Raw genomic sequence first — 16,315 nt, forward strand, 5'->3', positions numbered from 1 at the left:
GCTCACCAGGGCACTCCTGGAACCCACTCTGACCTTTGGCTTTCATTGTGAGGCATGGCAGAATTTCTACAGGAATGTTTTATGTTAAATACGAAACTGAACTCCTTGTCCAGAATATTAACCATCTGAATTTTCTAGGAATGTGAATTCTACTCAGAAGAAACAGCAAAATTCTTCTTTTGAGATGCAGGTAATGTTGTGGCACAAAAAGGAGTGCCCTCCTGACCCCTGGCTCGTACCCCGGGGCAGTAGATAGGGTTACTTCCTATCATTGCCTTAGCCTGGATAACTGGTCATAAAACTAAACTGTTTTAAAATTCCTGCAACATTTCCATCAACACCTGCAGCCTGGGCTTTCCTAGGCCACTTTTAAATTTAGTCAAGAAATACTTCCTTACTTTCATTGTCCTTCTTATTATAGCATCCCTCAAATTTCTTGTGGATTGAACGGAGTCCTCTCCATTCCCAATTTCCTATTTCCTGAGCCTCTTCATATACAGGTTAAAATCCTTATTCCTTAAATAAAAAATATTTGTATGCTGTATTATTTATTTGCTGTCATGTAACCATTAATTACACATCTAGAATTAGCATTTAAACAATAGATTTTAGAGATAATTAATTGTTCAAAGCAGCTCATGATGTTATGAAAGAGAAATCCTTAAGTTCTCCCTGCCATTGGATTTTTTAGTAATTACTGTTTCTTTAATATACAGCTCTTTGAAGAATTGAATACACTATAATATTAATCAAAATATGGGAAGTTGCTAGTTTAAGAGGCTTGTCTTTATCTTCTGGTTCAGACATATTAAGCTGGGTTTCCTGTGAGGTTTTTTAGTTGTGTTTTTTTGGTTTTGTTTGCTCGTTCACTTTACTGCATCCCAGTTCCAGCCCACAGCAGAGATCAGAGACACCACCATCCTCCTCCTTAAACAGGAATGATGGTGAGCCACTTTGTGCATGGAAACGGGAGGAAGCAGAAGGAAAAGGAAGTGGATTTGGCTGAAGCAGATAAGGTGAAATGTTTGTTCACACTTAGCCCGAAAGTATGAAACTTCACTTCCCAAGTTTAGCAATGCCACACTCTGTGTGTTTAATTTTGCCTGTAAATGCAGGAAATGGGAAGGGGTTTCCCTGGCACACAAAAAAGCAATGGCAAGGCCATTTGGAGGTGTATCACTGTGCTACTCTGACATGCTGAACAAGACCTGGAAATGAGCACACCCGAAATGAAACTCAGCTCTGCAGAGCTGGAGGGTCTGGCACATGGGCAGCCACAGGGGCAGCTCCCTGACCTGGAGTAACAGGGCCCCAGCTTCTTCAGAAATGGTGTTTCCAAGATGTTACAAACATTTAGGAACTAAGAAATTATAAAAACAGCTGAAGCACAGAAAGGGGTGTCATCTCCCCTGTTGTAAGGTGGAATTTGTGTGTGAGGAAAGTGTAAAACAGACCATGCCTTCAGGTCAGTTCAAGGCCTGCTCACCTCACCTATTGGCAAAAAAGGCAGGAAAATGATCTGTGAGTTCTTAAACAGTTTAATTCTCTTTGATATACCTTAACATTTGTGGATAACACCATTAATTTGAAACATTAAAATAACATCACTACCCCTCTGTGTGCCTAAAACTATTTATGTGTTATATTACAGAGCAACAAGTACCCTATAGCCAGTGCAATGTGAACTTGCTGTTGAGAAATGTGTCATCATGTTTTTAAACACATACCAAGCATTTTTTCATTTTTTGCTGTTGTGCTCAGGATGCTAAATATTTAACTTTATTCAACCCACAGCATTCATTTAAATGAAATGAAAGATCATATCACATGGCCAATCAGTTCCACTGGCTATTTAATTGTCTGGTTAACTCAAGCCAAAGTTCAGTGACCCAAAGCAGGTAAACTCCTCAGTGCTGTGTGTGATAACATCTTTGTGATCAGAGCAGTGTATGCTTTCCTACTCCTTGCACTCACAGAATTTCCATGTATTTCCAATGGTAGAAAGTTAAGATGTATTTTTTGGATCTCAGAAGGAACAAAGTATCTTTCTGTTATTCAAAGATAGAAAAACTGTGATGAGACTTGAAGAATTGAGGAAAGAAAAAGGATGTAGGAAAAATATTCTGGTTCTTCTATTACAATTCTTCTCCAGATGTTAAAGTTACAAGGAATGTAAGTATAAGTGAAAAAGTAGCAACCTTGATGTGTTAAAAAGGAAAAATAACATAGTTTTTTTAGGCGGCTCCTCCTCTTTATACAAAGTTTCCCAAACTTAATCTGTTACACAAAATGACAATTGTGGCTTGTGGGCATTATTCCATGAATAATTTGCATTATCCCATTCTTGTTCCTTGTGTTTCCATTGCTGCTGAGAATCTGACGGGTCCCTGAGTGCACTAATGGTCCTTAATGACTCTGATTAGCTCCACCCTGCAGACCCTGCTATAGGTCCTGGAGCCCACACAGAATCAGGCCTGGAACTCGCCCCCTCCCTGCCCTGTGTTGTTGGACTGCCTGCTGGAGTTCTGCCATGCCTGTGTGTGGCCATGGACCTCGCTGATACAGGCCCTGGCCTGGGCACTGATTTCCTGACATACCATGGGGGTCCTTCCTGCTGATCACTGGCTGCTTGTGATGCTGGTTATTGTCCATGGACCTGATCCTGACACACACATCCAGTCCCTGGCATCACACTTGGACCCATCTGCATAACAACAAACAACAGGAGCACAGAGTGAACCCAGAGGGACAGATCTTCAATTTTCATGTTACTTTAGTCATCACAGAACAAAGTAAAATGGCTGGGGTTTAGTGTGATGTACAGTGTGAGTCTTGGGGTAGAATGGCTATTTCAGGAAAGCATGGGTAGAACCCTTTAACTTGTGAACTCTTCTTCCTAGAAGTGCCTACGAGAAGTTCTTCAGCAAAATCAGGTTCTTCTGATTCTGATCTTTTCAAAGGTAGGATTAGTCAATTAGTATAATGCTATTCAAGGTGACAAATATAATAGGATTAATTAAGCCAAGCCTTGTTCATAGACAGTAAAAGCATTAGATACAGAAACTAAACATGGCTATAGAGAAGAAGGGAATTTGCAACCAAATCTCATCGATTCTGTTTTCTGCTGTATTCTTAATACTTCTCCTTTTTTTTCCAAAAGGAAATGCTTTTATGATCTTCTTATCATGGACATCTTCAACACTGCAAGAACCATTCCTAATTAATCTCAAGGAAGTCAAGATCTTTTGAAAATTTTTGAGAACACCTCAAGACTACCAAGAGCCTATAAATCAATACTATCACGTGGGATGAGATGTAGGCTACTCAAGTTCAAGAGTCATGGTCCAGCTCAAAATGCTTATTGATGGTTTTGTTGGGAAGAAAAAAAAAGTTATTTTCTGGTATGAGGTAATTATATTCTGTCAAACATTCTCAGCTCATGTAATTTATGCAATGCTTGAAACAGTGGGGGCTTGGGCTCCCGAAAAGTAAGAAAAAGACCAATCAGGTCACTCTGAAATGAATAGAACTTGAATGCTTAATATACTGTTGTGTTTTTTTGTGAAGCTTTCTGCTTCAATGACTTGAACCTGAAATATGGTTCACAACTTAAACAATGAACACAGTACCTCACCACTCGTTTCAGTGACTTGGAGGGTATTACAATTAGGCCTTTTTTTAAATGGAAAAGCCACATGGTGGCAGGAGAGAGCAAGGCATGGAAAAAACCTCCCTGCTAAACGCTTCCCTCAGTGTAGCTCTGACCTTCCCTTCCACAGCACAGCTGAAGCTTCTTGGCTATATTTTTCAATGTAATGGACATTAACGTAATTCATTAGTAACAATGCTTAACAAAGTGTCCATGACTTCTAAGTTTCTGCTACTACTGACCAAGTTCAACAGGGAATTATACAGTGAATGTAATATCACAGTAACTTTGGAAGTTATGCAGTGCAGCTAAGATAACCTGTTTTCAGATTGCCCACACTGCCACACTTCCCACAGCATCACTGATACAGTGACAGAAATGATCTTCATGCAGCTCTTTTCCGTGGTTGCTTTTATGGTGACACTACCAGGCTGATGACAGGCCATGAGTAGTGCTTCAAATTCATAATTCTCTGAAAATGAAATATTTAGCCCTGAATTTTTTATGTAATGTGCCACACCATAAACAGATCTGCTATGCAAAAATGAAAAGTCTGCTTTTTCACTTTAAGATCTAGTAGGGGCAGTCTAAACCAATAATCCTCTGATTTAAAGCCATCTGGACATCCCCTTCACTTTATGGACATCATAATTACGACACACTAATGTTTTGAGATGTCTCAGTACAGACATCACTGTTAGTACCTATACAATTGCAGCCAAAACTGAAGTGTATCCAGTTATTTTTGCAAAAAAGCTGTAGTTTAAACAGCTGATTTCTACTAAATGAAGAATAAATGGATTTTGCAGTCGTAGCAGAGATATAAAATCCTGACTTAAGAGCTGTGACTCTTTAACCTGTACTGGAAGATTCTGGTGCATCTTTTTCATTAATTCCATCGTTTAAATCACTGATTTGACACATTCCATAAAAATAATTTTTTTCTAACCCGAACCTTTCTTTGACTTAAATGAATCTGGTTTAAAATGTTGAATCCTTACTAAGAACCACTTGCATGACTTTTAAAATAATTGATTTAAGGGGAAAGAACACATGAAGGAATCAGATTGCATCTGATTCTCTTATCTCCACACCTATCAGTGCAAGAACTTTCTTAGGACTGTAAACAGTGTTGTAAAGTCTCTGAAATTCCAGTGGCCATAGTCCTGGTCCCACCCAACTCTCAGTGCCAACAGGGGCAGCATAAGCCACTCACTCTCTCAGAGGACAGGCTTCTGTCTCTAAACTCTGTATTACTGGATTTCTTTCTTTAACCTATTAACGACCAGTGGAGATCACACTGAGAAGTTTTCTAATAAAGAACTGTTTTAGCGATTAACTGATCTGACAAGAAAGCATTTACAAAAATCTGAAACTGTGTTGCAACAGAGTAGCTTTCACTTCCCTGTCTGTTCTCTTTTTATACTCAGCTTTCATAGCTGAACTTCTCACTTTTGTTCTAAGTCCATATGGTTCTTAATAATCTTAACTGACTTATTTCTCATGCTTTTCTACTCAAAAAAGAGCCAACAACTTTTCCTTCCTCTTCCCCTTTCCCAATACATGCAGAAAAGAGGGTAATACAAGAGTTGTAGAAAAACCTGTAGAGAAAATCTTCACCATTGTTAATACTTGTTAATTCTGCATCTTCTAAAATATTTATTCTGTACCAGACTCTTGCTTGAACGTGAAAGAATTTGCATTCCTATGTTGTTTCTGTGCCACCTGTTAGCTTTCAGGTTCTATTATTCCTTTCACACAAGTACTGCAGGCAAATCTTTCTTTTAGTCCTGTTAATAGTAAGCCTAAGAGTTTCACAACCACAGCCTTAACTGTCTTTAAAATGGCTCTTAACTGTGCTCTACTTCTTCCTAGAAAATGTTCTGATGGTTTTGTTAAAGAAAAAAAAAGATTTCTTTAGTATAATGCCGTTTCCCTGTTTCTGCCTCAAATAAGGATCTCTCATATTCCTTGTGCTACTTCTTAAATTATCAGTTGCCTCTAAATATACACAAAGCTCCATTGTTTTAACCCAGACATCTGATATAACTCTTTTACCATGATGCTTACAGAAATGCTTTGATGTCAGCAGGCAGCAAAGGTATAATGCTGATGCTTTTTCTTTATGATCTCTTCTATCCTTCTTGTATATTGGCTATTTATGAACTAAAAATTCTTCAGGTTTTCCTTCAATCCTGTTAATACAGCATGAATTCACTTTAAGCAGCATGATCCTACTATGGTAAACATGATAAATTCCCAGTGAAAACCCAGGGAATGTTCACAGCAAGTTTCAGACTGGGTAAGACTTTAATGTTAGGAGATAAATGTTAGAAGATTATTAATTTTTACAGATTTAAACTATCTGGTCACCTCCTAGTACTCAGTGTTCTAAGCAGTGTTGCATTGATTCCATCATGTTCCCTGTATTTCAGTGTAACCTGAGGTGATTTGACTCAGGTGACTGAAGTGCCCTTCTCTGAGCTCAGCCTTGGTCCCTGCTGTGTCATGAGAAAGAGCTGGACCCTGCAAGCACACAGGCAGACTTCAGAAACGAGGATGGCACAGTTAGTAAGTACGAAAAATAGAGGAACTCGAATGACATGAAACCTCATTTTTTCCAGGAGAGTAAGTGTCTCAAGAGTTACTAGCAAGACTGATCTCACTTTCTATTTTGATAGTCACTATTTCGATCTAGGTTGAACAATCAAGGAAAATCTTTGTTTTCTACCAGTCTTCCAATATAAGCTGTCAAATGGATTTGTAAGGCAGCCAACAGGAAGCATGAATATCGTTATCATCAGATGCAGCATTTTGGACCCAATCTATGCTACACCTTAGGTTTGGCTGGGATTCAGCACTTTAGGAGAGGAGAAGGTCCACTGGCTGAATGGGCCTACTGCAGTCCCTGTTGCCTGGTGCCAGAGCACGCTGGCACAGCTGGAGCAGCAGGCCTGGTACATTGGTGTTCACCTGCTAAAGGAGGCAGCAGGGAACTGTCACCACCTGCTGACATGGGCTCTTATGGGCTCAGTTACAGTTGTGGCAACAAAAATATTAAGTTGGTGGGGCTTTTATCTGTGCATACCAACATTTGCAAGAATTAACTCTATTTGCTCTGTATAAAAGTGAAATAAGTTAAGGTTGCTGTTTTAGTATCTTTTACTACATCTCAAACAGCCTCCAAAAGAAACATAGTTCTGAAAGATGCCTGACTACTGGAGGTAGCTGTCCAAGGCCATTAATGAGAACACAAGAGACAGCTCTAGCTCCTTGAACGGATCACATGGGTTACTTTAATAGCACAGTTATGAGTAAAAAGCAGGGGAGAAAGTGTGTGAACTGAATATTGAGGCAGAAAATTCATGCTAGGTATAGGGCACAGACTGACAGAAAGGAAAATTCGGGTCAGGTAGCCTGTACTGAAGTCTGTCTGGGTCTTTCCCCCTGTGAGTTGTGCAGTGCCTGGCTCCTCGTGGCCCAGGCTGCAGTGCAGTGCAGTGCTCTCTGCCCATGGCACAGGCTCACCTGTGCTGGGGTGTTCAATAGCAAGTGACTCCTGCCTCAGGAACACAGGGAAATACAACTTCACTTTTTATGGGGTAGAGAACTAAAGTTACTGCTTTCTTTGTGAGATAATGCCATGTTGTTATACTGAATGTACTAATAACAATTAAAGAGGCATTAGTGGGATGAAAAAAGAGTTGGAGGTGGATGGGGCAAAGTCTGAAGGGCTTCATCTGTTTCTTACTCTTTGTTGCAAACAAGGTCTTGTTAAAGTTTTCTTTAATTTCAGTGAAGGAATCCTATTGAAGGAAAGCCCTCTCTGCTGTGGACTTTTCTCTTATTGAGAAGAAATAATGACTTTTTGATAACAAGCAGGAATAACACATATGCAAAGTTTAGAGAAATATTTTCCCATTAGCTAAGGATTTTACTTCCCCATGTTTATTTTAGTCTACAAGTTAAATTAATACAACTTAAATATACTCAGCTGTGACATAGTCAGACTTGGAAAATTAAGTTCTAGTTAGTATTTGTAATTTCTTTGTAAGAATGAGTAACATAACTATTTAGCAGCTGTCCAGAACAAGATACAGGAAATTACAATATGTTTCTTAATCAGTAGTTATCTTGATCCTATTACAAATTATTGACTTAAAAATTAAGAAAAGTAAGCATAAAAATGTTAGGCACAATTGAAATAAATAAAACTTCAAAAGCAAACACTTGATAACATGCAGTATTTCACAGTGAGTTTGCACACATTAACAAAAGTCCTTGCAAGTACTAAATTTATGGGTTTCTCATGGTGAAGTCCACTCTATTCTACAAGAGAAGAAAAAGTAACCCTTTTATTTGCAAGGTGAAGTTCTTCTGATGTTAGATACTTTGTACTGCTACCATATTTTCTTACACATTACAAATAGTATCAAGGATCTCTCCTTCCTTCTCACCTAAGCCTGATCCAATTCCTCCATAATTTAATAGACATCTTGGAAGCTTAACTGAATCAAAAATTTGGAGGATACTCAGAGTACATATATTTAATACATCAATAGTTGAATTGCCTCTGAAGTATGCAATGTATTTGACATCAAATATAGCACAACACAGAGTTCTCATACCTCCTGTTTTTTCTGGAGATGTATCACACTTCACATTTGACTTTTTCAAACCTATTACCACGAAGTAATGCAGTAAAGGAGCTTGACTGTGTAAACAACAATATTATTTTCAAACCTAAATAATGAATAAAAATAGCTTTAGATTTTCCATCTACCCAGAAGAGTATGTCATTATTGTACTTTAAAACTTCTTACCCATATCAAGAATTTAACTATGGACTCTTAAAACTTTAGATTATATAAGGATTTTTGACCATCTAATGATTTTTTCTGAAGAAAAACTTAGTTTTAAATTTTCAAAGCCTTTCCTTTCCACAAGGAGTTATTTTCTGCTCACAGACTTCCTAGAAATCAGAAATAATACAATGGAAAGTAAAAATGCTGTATTCCTTACAATTTGAGCTTCCATCCACCTTGCTAAGGTTCTCAGCAACAGTGAAATAATGCTTATTTCATGATGTGGATATTAACTTATGAACTGAACTAGGTTGTCAGTGCCAATTCTTATAAAGCACACAAGAAAAAAAACAAACCAAAAAGCTTTTATCTGTCTCTAGCTTTCCCTGGACTGCTTAATAAATGAAACTAGAGTATGAGGAGAAAGGACTACTGAAGAAATGACACAGATTGATCACTGAGTTCCTTGTTAGAGATTTTCTGTGCCTACTAAAGCATCTTCTTGTTTTTTTACAACCAAACTTCTTTTCTTGTCTTCCTCTGTGACAGTCTGACTCATCTGCTCAAACAGCTTTGACATCTTGGCAAATCTCAGGTGATTCTGAAATCTTCGTGCAGCAAAAGCATAAAGCAGAGGGTTAATACAGCTACTGATGAACACAAGTGCTCCAGAGATGTACACTCCTTTGTCTACAATGTCAGCCAGTGCCAAAGCCATTTCCTCATGAGAGAGTTCTATCTGGATGGCAATAACCTCTAGGATGTTGAAGAGGTGGTGAGGGAACCAGCACACAGTGAATGCCAGCACGATGCTGGCAATGAGCCGGCCTGATCGCTGCTTGCACTGGTGAGTCATTCTGCTTATCCTTCGGGCTACGCACACGTAACAAGTGCAAATAATTAAAAAAGGGACTGCAAAACCTGCAAGGCTCTCCAGCAGAAGATATGACACCTTCTGTCTGTTAGAAGAGTAGCTGCGACATGTGCAGAGCAGTTGACCATTCATTTCTTCTGTCTCTTGAAAGGGAATGACAGAAATGCCAAAAGTAATAGACAGGAACCAAATGAGGAACATGATTAAAGAAATCTTTTCTTTTCTTTTGTATCTTTGAATTGTGAAAGGGTAAAACACAGCCACTAACCTCTCCAAGCTCAGTGCTGTAATTAGAAATATACTTGCATACATGCTGCAGTAAATAATGAAAACCAGTATTTTGCAGAAGATGACTCCAAAAACCCATGAGTCAGCAAAGGAGTAAATCCAGATTGGTAAAGTGATCAGCACGAGGACATCAGCAATGGCCAGGTTCAAGATCAGCAGCACTGAAAGAGACACTTGCTTCATTTTTCTACAAACAGTCCAGATGACGATGCAGTTTCCAGGGGTCCCAATAATAAAGGACAAGCTCAGTATTATGCAGACTACTGACCTCACAATATTCCATGTTGAGTGGATACTGCTTTCCTCAGCTTGACTCATTCTGGAAATTCTTCAGTTCTTGGTTGCTCTGGGCCCTGCTTTTATTCTGAAGGTGTTAGTGAGCTCCTGGAGAGCAAGTTCTCTAACTGCTGCTCTGTAGGGTAGTGTGGCCTATGAGCTCCTATCCTAATGCTTGCTCTTGCACACATCTGACCACATAGGGCAGTTCCTGTTGTTTAGGAAGATGTGCATTTTTGCACACAAAGCAAAAACAAAAATACAGTGCAGCATCTGACTTTGCTTTCAGTTTTACATCCATCATGCTTTAGTAGATTTTGAAGCCTGTTGGTGGTCTTTCTAAGCTGTCCTTATTTAAAGAAACTCACTACTTTGTTGAAGTTACTGATCTAATCAACAGCTGTGAGCTTGCTCACATGAGTTAACTCAACAATTTATTTTATAGAAACAAAAAAAATAAGAGGGGTGGCAGATAAACTACAAATGTGCATTATACGTTTGACAGGAATTTCTGTTTCAAAGCATAAAAAGTTGTGCTTACTGTCTTCTTGTCACCTCTTTTAATTCAGCAGAAAACAGTCAACCACAATTTAGAAACACACTGGCATAGAGGAAATCAACATTTGCCCTATAGTGAGACTGTCTTGGTACAATAAAGTGGGTTGGGCCTGTATTTCGAATTCTCTGGGAAATTGCCATTCTTTAGCCAAACAATAACCATGAGGATTTCCAGTCTGGATACAGGCTTACAGGAGGAAATGCTCCATGTCAGAGAGAAAATATATGACTGTGTTGTCCTCCTGAATGTATCCCAAATTCTTCAGAGTCTGGCCAAAGAATATGAAACTATTTTGTTATCCTGATCTCAAAACATCTTCTTTTGAAGTTAAATTCTAGAATGTTAAAGGAGGAACTAAAACAGCAGCACAAGAGAAATGTTCAAGAGTCATAGAAGTGAAACTGGAAGGGTATTTACCATGAAAAAAGATTCACAGAAACAAAGGAGTTATGCATAGGTTTTCTAAATTTAAGAATGTGATACAGATTATTTCCCTAATTTTACAAACCTGACAAATGTAGTGCATAATATCAAGTTGAAAAGTATTTTTCACCATGTAAAAAGGATTGCAACATCATCACCCCCAAATCAGCTTAGCTGGTTTTGATCTCGTAAGAGTATAATGAGATCAAAAGCAAATCCAGAATAACTCCACTGAAGTATTATATCTTCAAAATACTATTTGTGTAATAAATTTTAATTTGGATTTAATCTGATACATGATTCCAGTTCCTTTGATTTTTAACTACATTTAATAAAGATTGGGTAGGGGAAAATCCCAACCAAGTTGTTTGTATTCTAAAGGGAATTTCTGAAAACCACTTGTGAAAATGGGAGGAAGTTCTGGGCAATGTTGCTTCTTCTAATGAAATCACCTTTATACACATTATTTCTCCAGAAGTAACTTCATAAGGGCTATTTCTTAATTTATTGCCAGTGGGTTATCTAGATTAAACAAAGATGCAGATTTTTATTGGAAAAAAAAAAAACAAAGAGAGATGCCTGGTACTTTTTGTCACACAGTGCCACAGGGACTGGCAGGTTCTTTAAGTAAAGTCCATCTTTTGTTGGAAAAGAGCAGCTGTCTGTACAACCATTGGTATTAGTATAGTTCTAATCCAGTGGTGTGTGGTTGAACTTCCAAAGCATCTGTCCTTACAGTTTTCCGAAACATCTTTCTCCACTTCAGCTGAAGTTTGCTTGCCAGATGGCCTCTGCCTCTGGCTGTGTCTTTCATTTGAACAAGAAAACAAATGAATCTCTGAACTGGGATTTCTGTTTCTAAAAAGATCCCAGAGAAGTATTGAAATACTAAGATTTGCTTGAATAAGACTCTGAAGACAGGCTATTAGACTAAATACCACAGACATTAGAGTCAATGTTAGCTAGGGAGCATGTTTCTGAAGAGCTCTGTGTGACTCCTGGCTCACTATAAAAACTGCACACTGTCAGCAGTCTTCAATGTTCTCTAAAAGCATCAGACTGTCATCAAATTTACATTAGTAGTACACGAACTTTATGGAAAATTTAGCAAATGTTTCCATTAATGGGGGAGCAACACAGTATATTCAATCACACACAAAGCACAACAGTGGCTGACCAACCAGGATCTTACTCACCCTGGTGACCAAACGTGGGTGGGGCTTTAACGAACGGAACCGCGAGTCTGGACTTCAGACCAAGAAGCTCTGGTCTAATTCATCAACAGGAGTGAAACTAGGCTGCATCTGTGTGCTTAAAAAAAAAACAACCCGAAGGTCTTTGTGTGCATGCATATTACATGTAGTGCAACAACTCGGTCATCAACACAGGAAAGTTCCTGTAAGTCTGTCACCTTTAGATTGGCAAATGACTTCTGAAAAATTTCCAAGCTCAAGAAGTCTGTGTTACTGCTACAAACCACTTTGAATAGAATTTGCTTTGGCTAAAATATCAGGTGTGTGTTTCACTCATCCTTCAAATGATTTATTTCACGTTGAATGCATGCATGAGCTTCCCTCTGGTGGACGCTCTGTAATTTACACCACCACTGAGCATTTTCAAACAGCTGTGTTTGCACCACCAAATGTAAATTAGAATTGATATTTATAAATTATAATTGCATATTTATTCTGAGAATCAGAATTTCACTTCAAGATTCTGAGAGTCTTTGGGTCAGAGCCTCTGCACAAAGTGCATCCAGCCCTCCATGCAGCCAAGAGCATCCCTGTAAGGATTTACAGGCATGGCAAACCCGTAACACATAAGTTATATCAACAGCTGTGCCAAAAAGACTTTGAAAATCCTCTTTAAATTTTGTCTTCGGGAGGATCCCCTGGATGTTTGTCTAGCAAGTGACTGTGCAGTACTGATTCCCCAGTATCACGTGTCTGCTGAGATGCTGGGACTGGTGTTATAACCTTGTTTCCTGCTAATGCTGAGGGGAGGAAGTTACTAGTCCGAACCCCTGAGTTCTTCAGCCTTGGATCAAGTATTTGCAGGATTTGTACAAATGTTTTACAGAAAGCTCAATTCAATGGTGTGAAAATGACACACTTTGCCTCGATCAGAAAACTACGGGTTAGTTCACAGCTGACCTAAATGTTGCTTTCTCTCCTATATAAATGGGATTTCATGGAGGTGCAAAGCAGCTGTTGATATCTCTGCTCTGCAATTACTGCAAAGGAAAGTGCAGTGTAGGAAAAGACACACCCCAGACACTTCTATGGTCTTGCAAACACTTTGTGACAGCAAGTGTGAGAACACTCTCAGTGCTGCTTTACCACAGAGAAAATAACTTTGTGAAGAGCTACTCTAGGATCAGTTCCAGAATGTAATAAAAGATGTGTACTTTGCACTATGAAGTTTGAAATATTCTGTGCTGTGTACATTGTTGTTAATCAGTATTCTAAAGATATTAAAAAGTTGTATTCTTTACTCAGCTCAGAGTACCTGGACGATTTGCTGCCAAATATTACTTTTTTGTTTTGGTTTGGTTTTTTTTTGTTTTGTTTTGTTTTATTGTTTAGCTAAACCTATGGCCATTTTACCTTGTTTACTGGGATTGCATGGAAATATTATTCTACCGTATGATCGATGTCTCTGTTACTCATCAGAGCGACGAAAGTCTTTCGCAGTGCATGTCTTAGTGACGGGCCTGTGATTAAAAACACAAACCCACACTTCACAGTGCATGTGCAGCAGCGACAGAGCTTGTTTTGCTCTTGTTTTGCTGCTGTTTTGCTCGTTACCCGAGCACACGCCGTTTCCCGGACCATGATCTGACGTCAAGGGCTCTCCCGTGTAGTTCTGTATTTTCAACACAGGGCGGCACTGGGGAACCACCTTTGCTTTTTGGCTCAGCGGGCGGACCACGGAGCTTCAAGGCCGCGGGTCTCCACAGAACAGGTTCTCCTGCATTAGGAGGTTGGATGGTTGTGACTAGAATTTCAATATGGTTTCTAATTTTTTGATAAATTTATAGATAAAAATCACAATATCTTTTTTGTCTTGTAGATCACATTATTTTCTAAATACTCTTATTTCTAGCTGTTTGATATATATCCATTTCCAATGTTACATTCTGCTGTAACTGATACAGTAAGGGAAGCTCCTTCTGCAATAAAAATAACATTAATTTTAATTAAATAAATTTAATTTTCTATGCCTCTGAAGGAACAAAGTTTGGAAAGTTTGGTAAATATATTAACAATTGCTCCTTCAGTGTAGTTTCCATTTGTGTCTTCTTGTAGTCTTTTTGAAAAGCAGATCAAATTGTGATCTCTCATGTTATGAAACAACCCTGCTCAGCAGATCTGAGCACTTTTCAAGACTAACTTATTTCCTTTAACACCACTAGCTTGGGTTCTAGTGTGACATGAAGTCCTGGTTTTGTGGCCTTCTCTCAGGAGGCTGGTTAGCTGTGCTGAAATTAGCAGGGCTGTACGAATTGTATGAGGAATACAGAGTGTTCTCCTGCTCTGCAGCAGCCACTGGAGGGGTGTGAGCTGGACAAACCTGGAGAGCAATGCCCACGCCTCAGCACTCAGTAATTACCTGACATGCTGTTCTGCACAGCTCCAGAACCTGCACTTTGCACCACGCTGCTCTTCACAGTGATCTTCTCCAAGCATTCTTAATCTGAAATAAAAAGTAGTCAGTGACAGCTCTTTACTAAGCACACCCATAATATATTGTATGGAAAAAGTGTAAGATATGCAATCTTCAGGCACAGGTAATTTTTTATCATTCTGTAATGTGATCTATTGCTTCTGTAGAATTTTTATACAATATTAGAAATGGCTGTGAACAATGATAACTTCTCCATCAAATGAAGCATGTTTTTACTGGCAGAAAGTGAAAACCTAGCACAATTTTCTTAGTTAAAAAATATAATTATTTATGGATTTTAATAGGAGAAATGGCTAATAGACTCTAAAGTAATCTGATACATTATTCCTACATTTGAATCTTGAGCCTAATAACACGATCTGGGTTTAGGCTGTCTTATTTCTTATGTTCTAGTGTTGAGTCAGACCAAAAAGTCCTTTTAGCCCAGGATCTTGTCCCTGGCAGCAGCCAGAAGCAGGTGCTTAGGGAAGAATATAAGAACAAGCCATGTGTGACTATACTTGCCCCACATATTCTCTGGCATTTAGTCATTTGTAGCTGAGGAGTTTCCTGAATCAGGGATGAGTTTTGTGTGTTTAAAGTGTTGTGGACTCTGTAGAACTCCTAGGCCTGTCCTTGAACTCAGGTGAAGTTGTAGCACTGCAGCTTTGATCCCTGCTGTGTGAAGAACCTCCTCACTCTGTCTGTTTGCTGCTCTCCTGTTGGTTTCCTCTGGCTCACCAAGTTCATGTGTTGGAAAACCAGCGAACAGCAGATCCCTGTTCACCCTTTCCACAGTCCTTCCCTGACTAAACAATTCCCTGACTTAACAATGCATCTGTTGTCATTTCTGAGCTGCAGCCTGAAGAGTTCTTGCACACAGGAATGCAGCTATATCCCTTTCTGTACCCTGTACAGCAATCATGCCATGCTTTTCATCATCCCTTCATTCTTTTCATCATCTCTTCATTCAGCTCTTTTATGTTCTCTTTCAGACAGAAGAACAGACTGAAGTTCAAGAGTTCAATTAAACCACGGTGTGCTGATGAGAGAAAACAAAACAAATCAAGCCACATGGAGGTCTCAGATCCCCCATCTCAAGTCTATTTGTTTGACCCTGCTGCAGTGTGACAAGGAGGACAGCTTGCTTGTCCATACTGCACTCAAAAGTGTTCTTTTCTTCTTTTAAATTGTGGATTAGTTTAGTTTACATTCAAACCACAAAAATAATAATTAGGTTTTGTCTTTCTCAATGCCAGTCTGTGCTCTAGCATTTAGAAGACTGTTCCAAAGGTCACTGTGTCATTCTTCCTTCATTTACTCCAGATGCTCCACAATCATAGAAATCCTCACGTGATGCAATTACCTTATAATCCTTAAACCATAGGTTATCCTCTATCTGGTAGAGCTTTGTATCTCTGTCTGTTGTGTATCCTATTCTGTGCTTAAACCACTAAAACTGAAGTGTAATTCACCATTGCCATTATTTGGTACAGTATGGGAGGCAGCTTTAATTGTGTATGTTACTGTTTTCTTGGTAGCTTTGTGTCTCGTTCTGTGTCACTGTGTGGGAAGCATTTCATCCTCCATGGTGCTGAAGGGGGTCTCTAACACCTGTTCTTTTCCGACACAGCAACCGTGTGGCCATGCCTTTCTCATGACTGCTGGGTTCCTGTCCTTCGAGCTGCAAGGTCTGAACGGGGATGTGTGGGGTCAGACACTGCTGCCGAGCGTGTGTGGGGTCAGACACTGCTGCCGAGCGTGTGTGGGGTCAG

The 16,315-nt window shown here is 39.2% G+C and overlaps 1 protein-coding gene across 10 annotated transcripts in view; it reads right to left on the minus strand.

The window, feature by feature from the left end:
- Positions 1 to 16,315, minus strand: part of ESRP2 (epithelial splicing regulatory protein 2) — a 131,001-nt gene that overhangs the window by 107,636 nt on the left and 7,050 nt on the right. For 8 of the 10 annotated variants that reach the window (XR_010434220.1, XR_010434219.1, XM_064670587.1 and 5 more), the window contains exons 2-4: positions 14,487 to 14,570; positions 2,598 to 2,704; positions 399 to 516 (exon numbers count right to left, since the gene is read on the minus strand). The gene's annotated coding sequence lies outside the window, so the exon portion shown is untranslated. Of the gene's footprint in view, positions 1 to 398; positions 517 to 2,597; positions 2,705 to 5,719; positions 5,845 to 8,277; positions 8,924 to 14,486; positions 14,571 to 16,315 lie in introns of those variants that run through there. The other 2 variants (XM_064670573.1, XM_064670577.1) reach the window with 2 other exon arrangements.

The sequence above is a fragment of the Pseudopipra pipra genome, chromosome 14 (assembly GCF_036250125.1).
Source record: "Pseudopipra pipra isolate bDixPip1 chromosome 14, bDixPip1.hap1, whole genome shotgun sequence".
Lineage (NCBI taxonomy): Eukaryota > Metazoa > Chordata > Aves > Passeriformes > Pipridae > Pseudopipra > Pseudopipra pipra.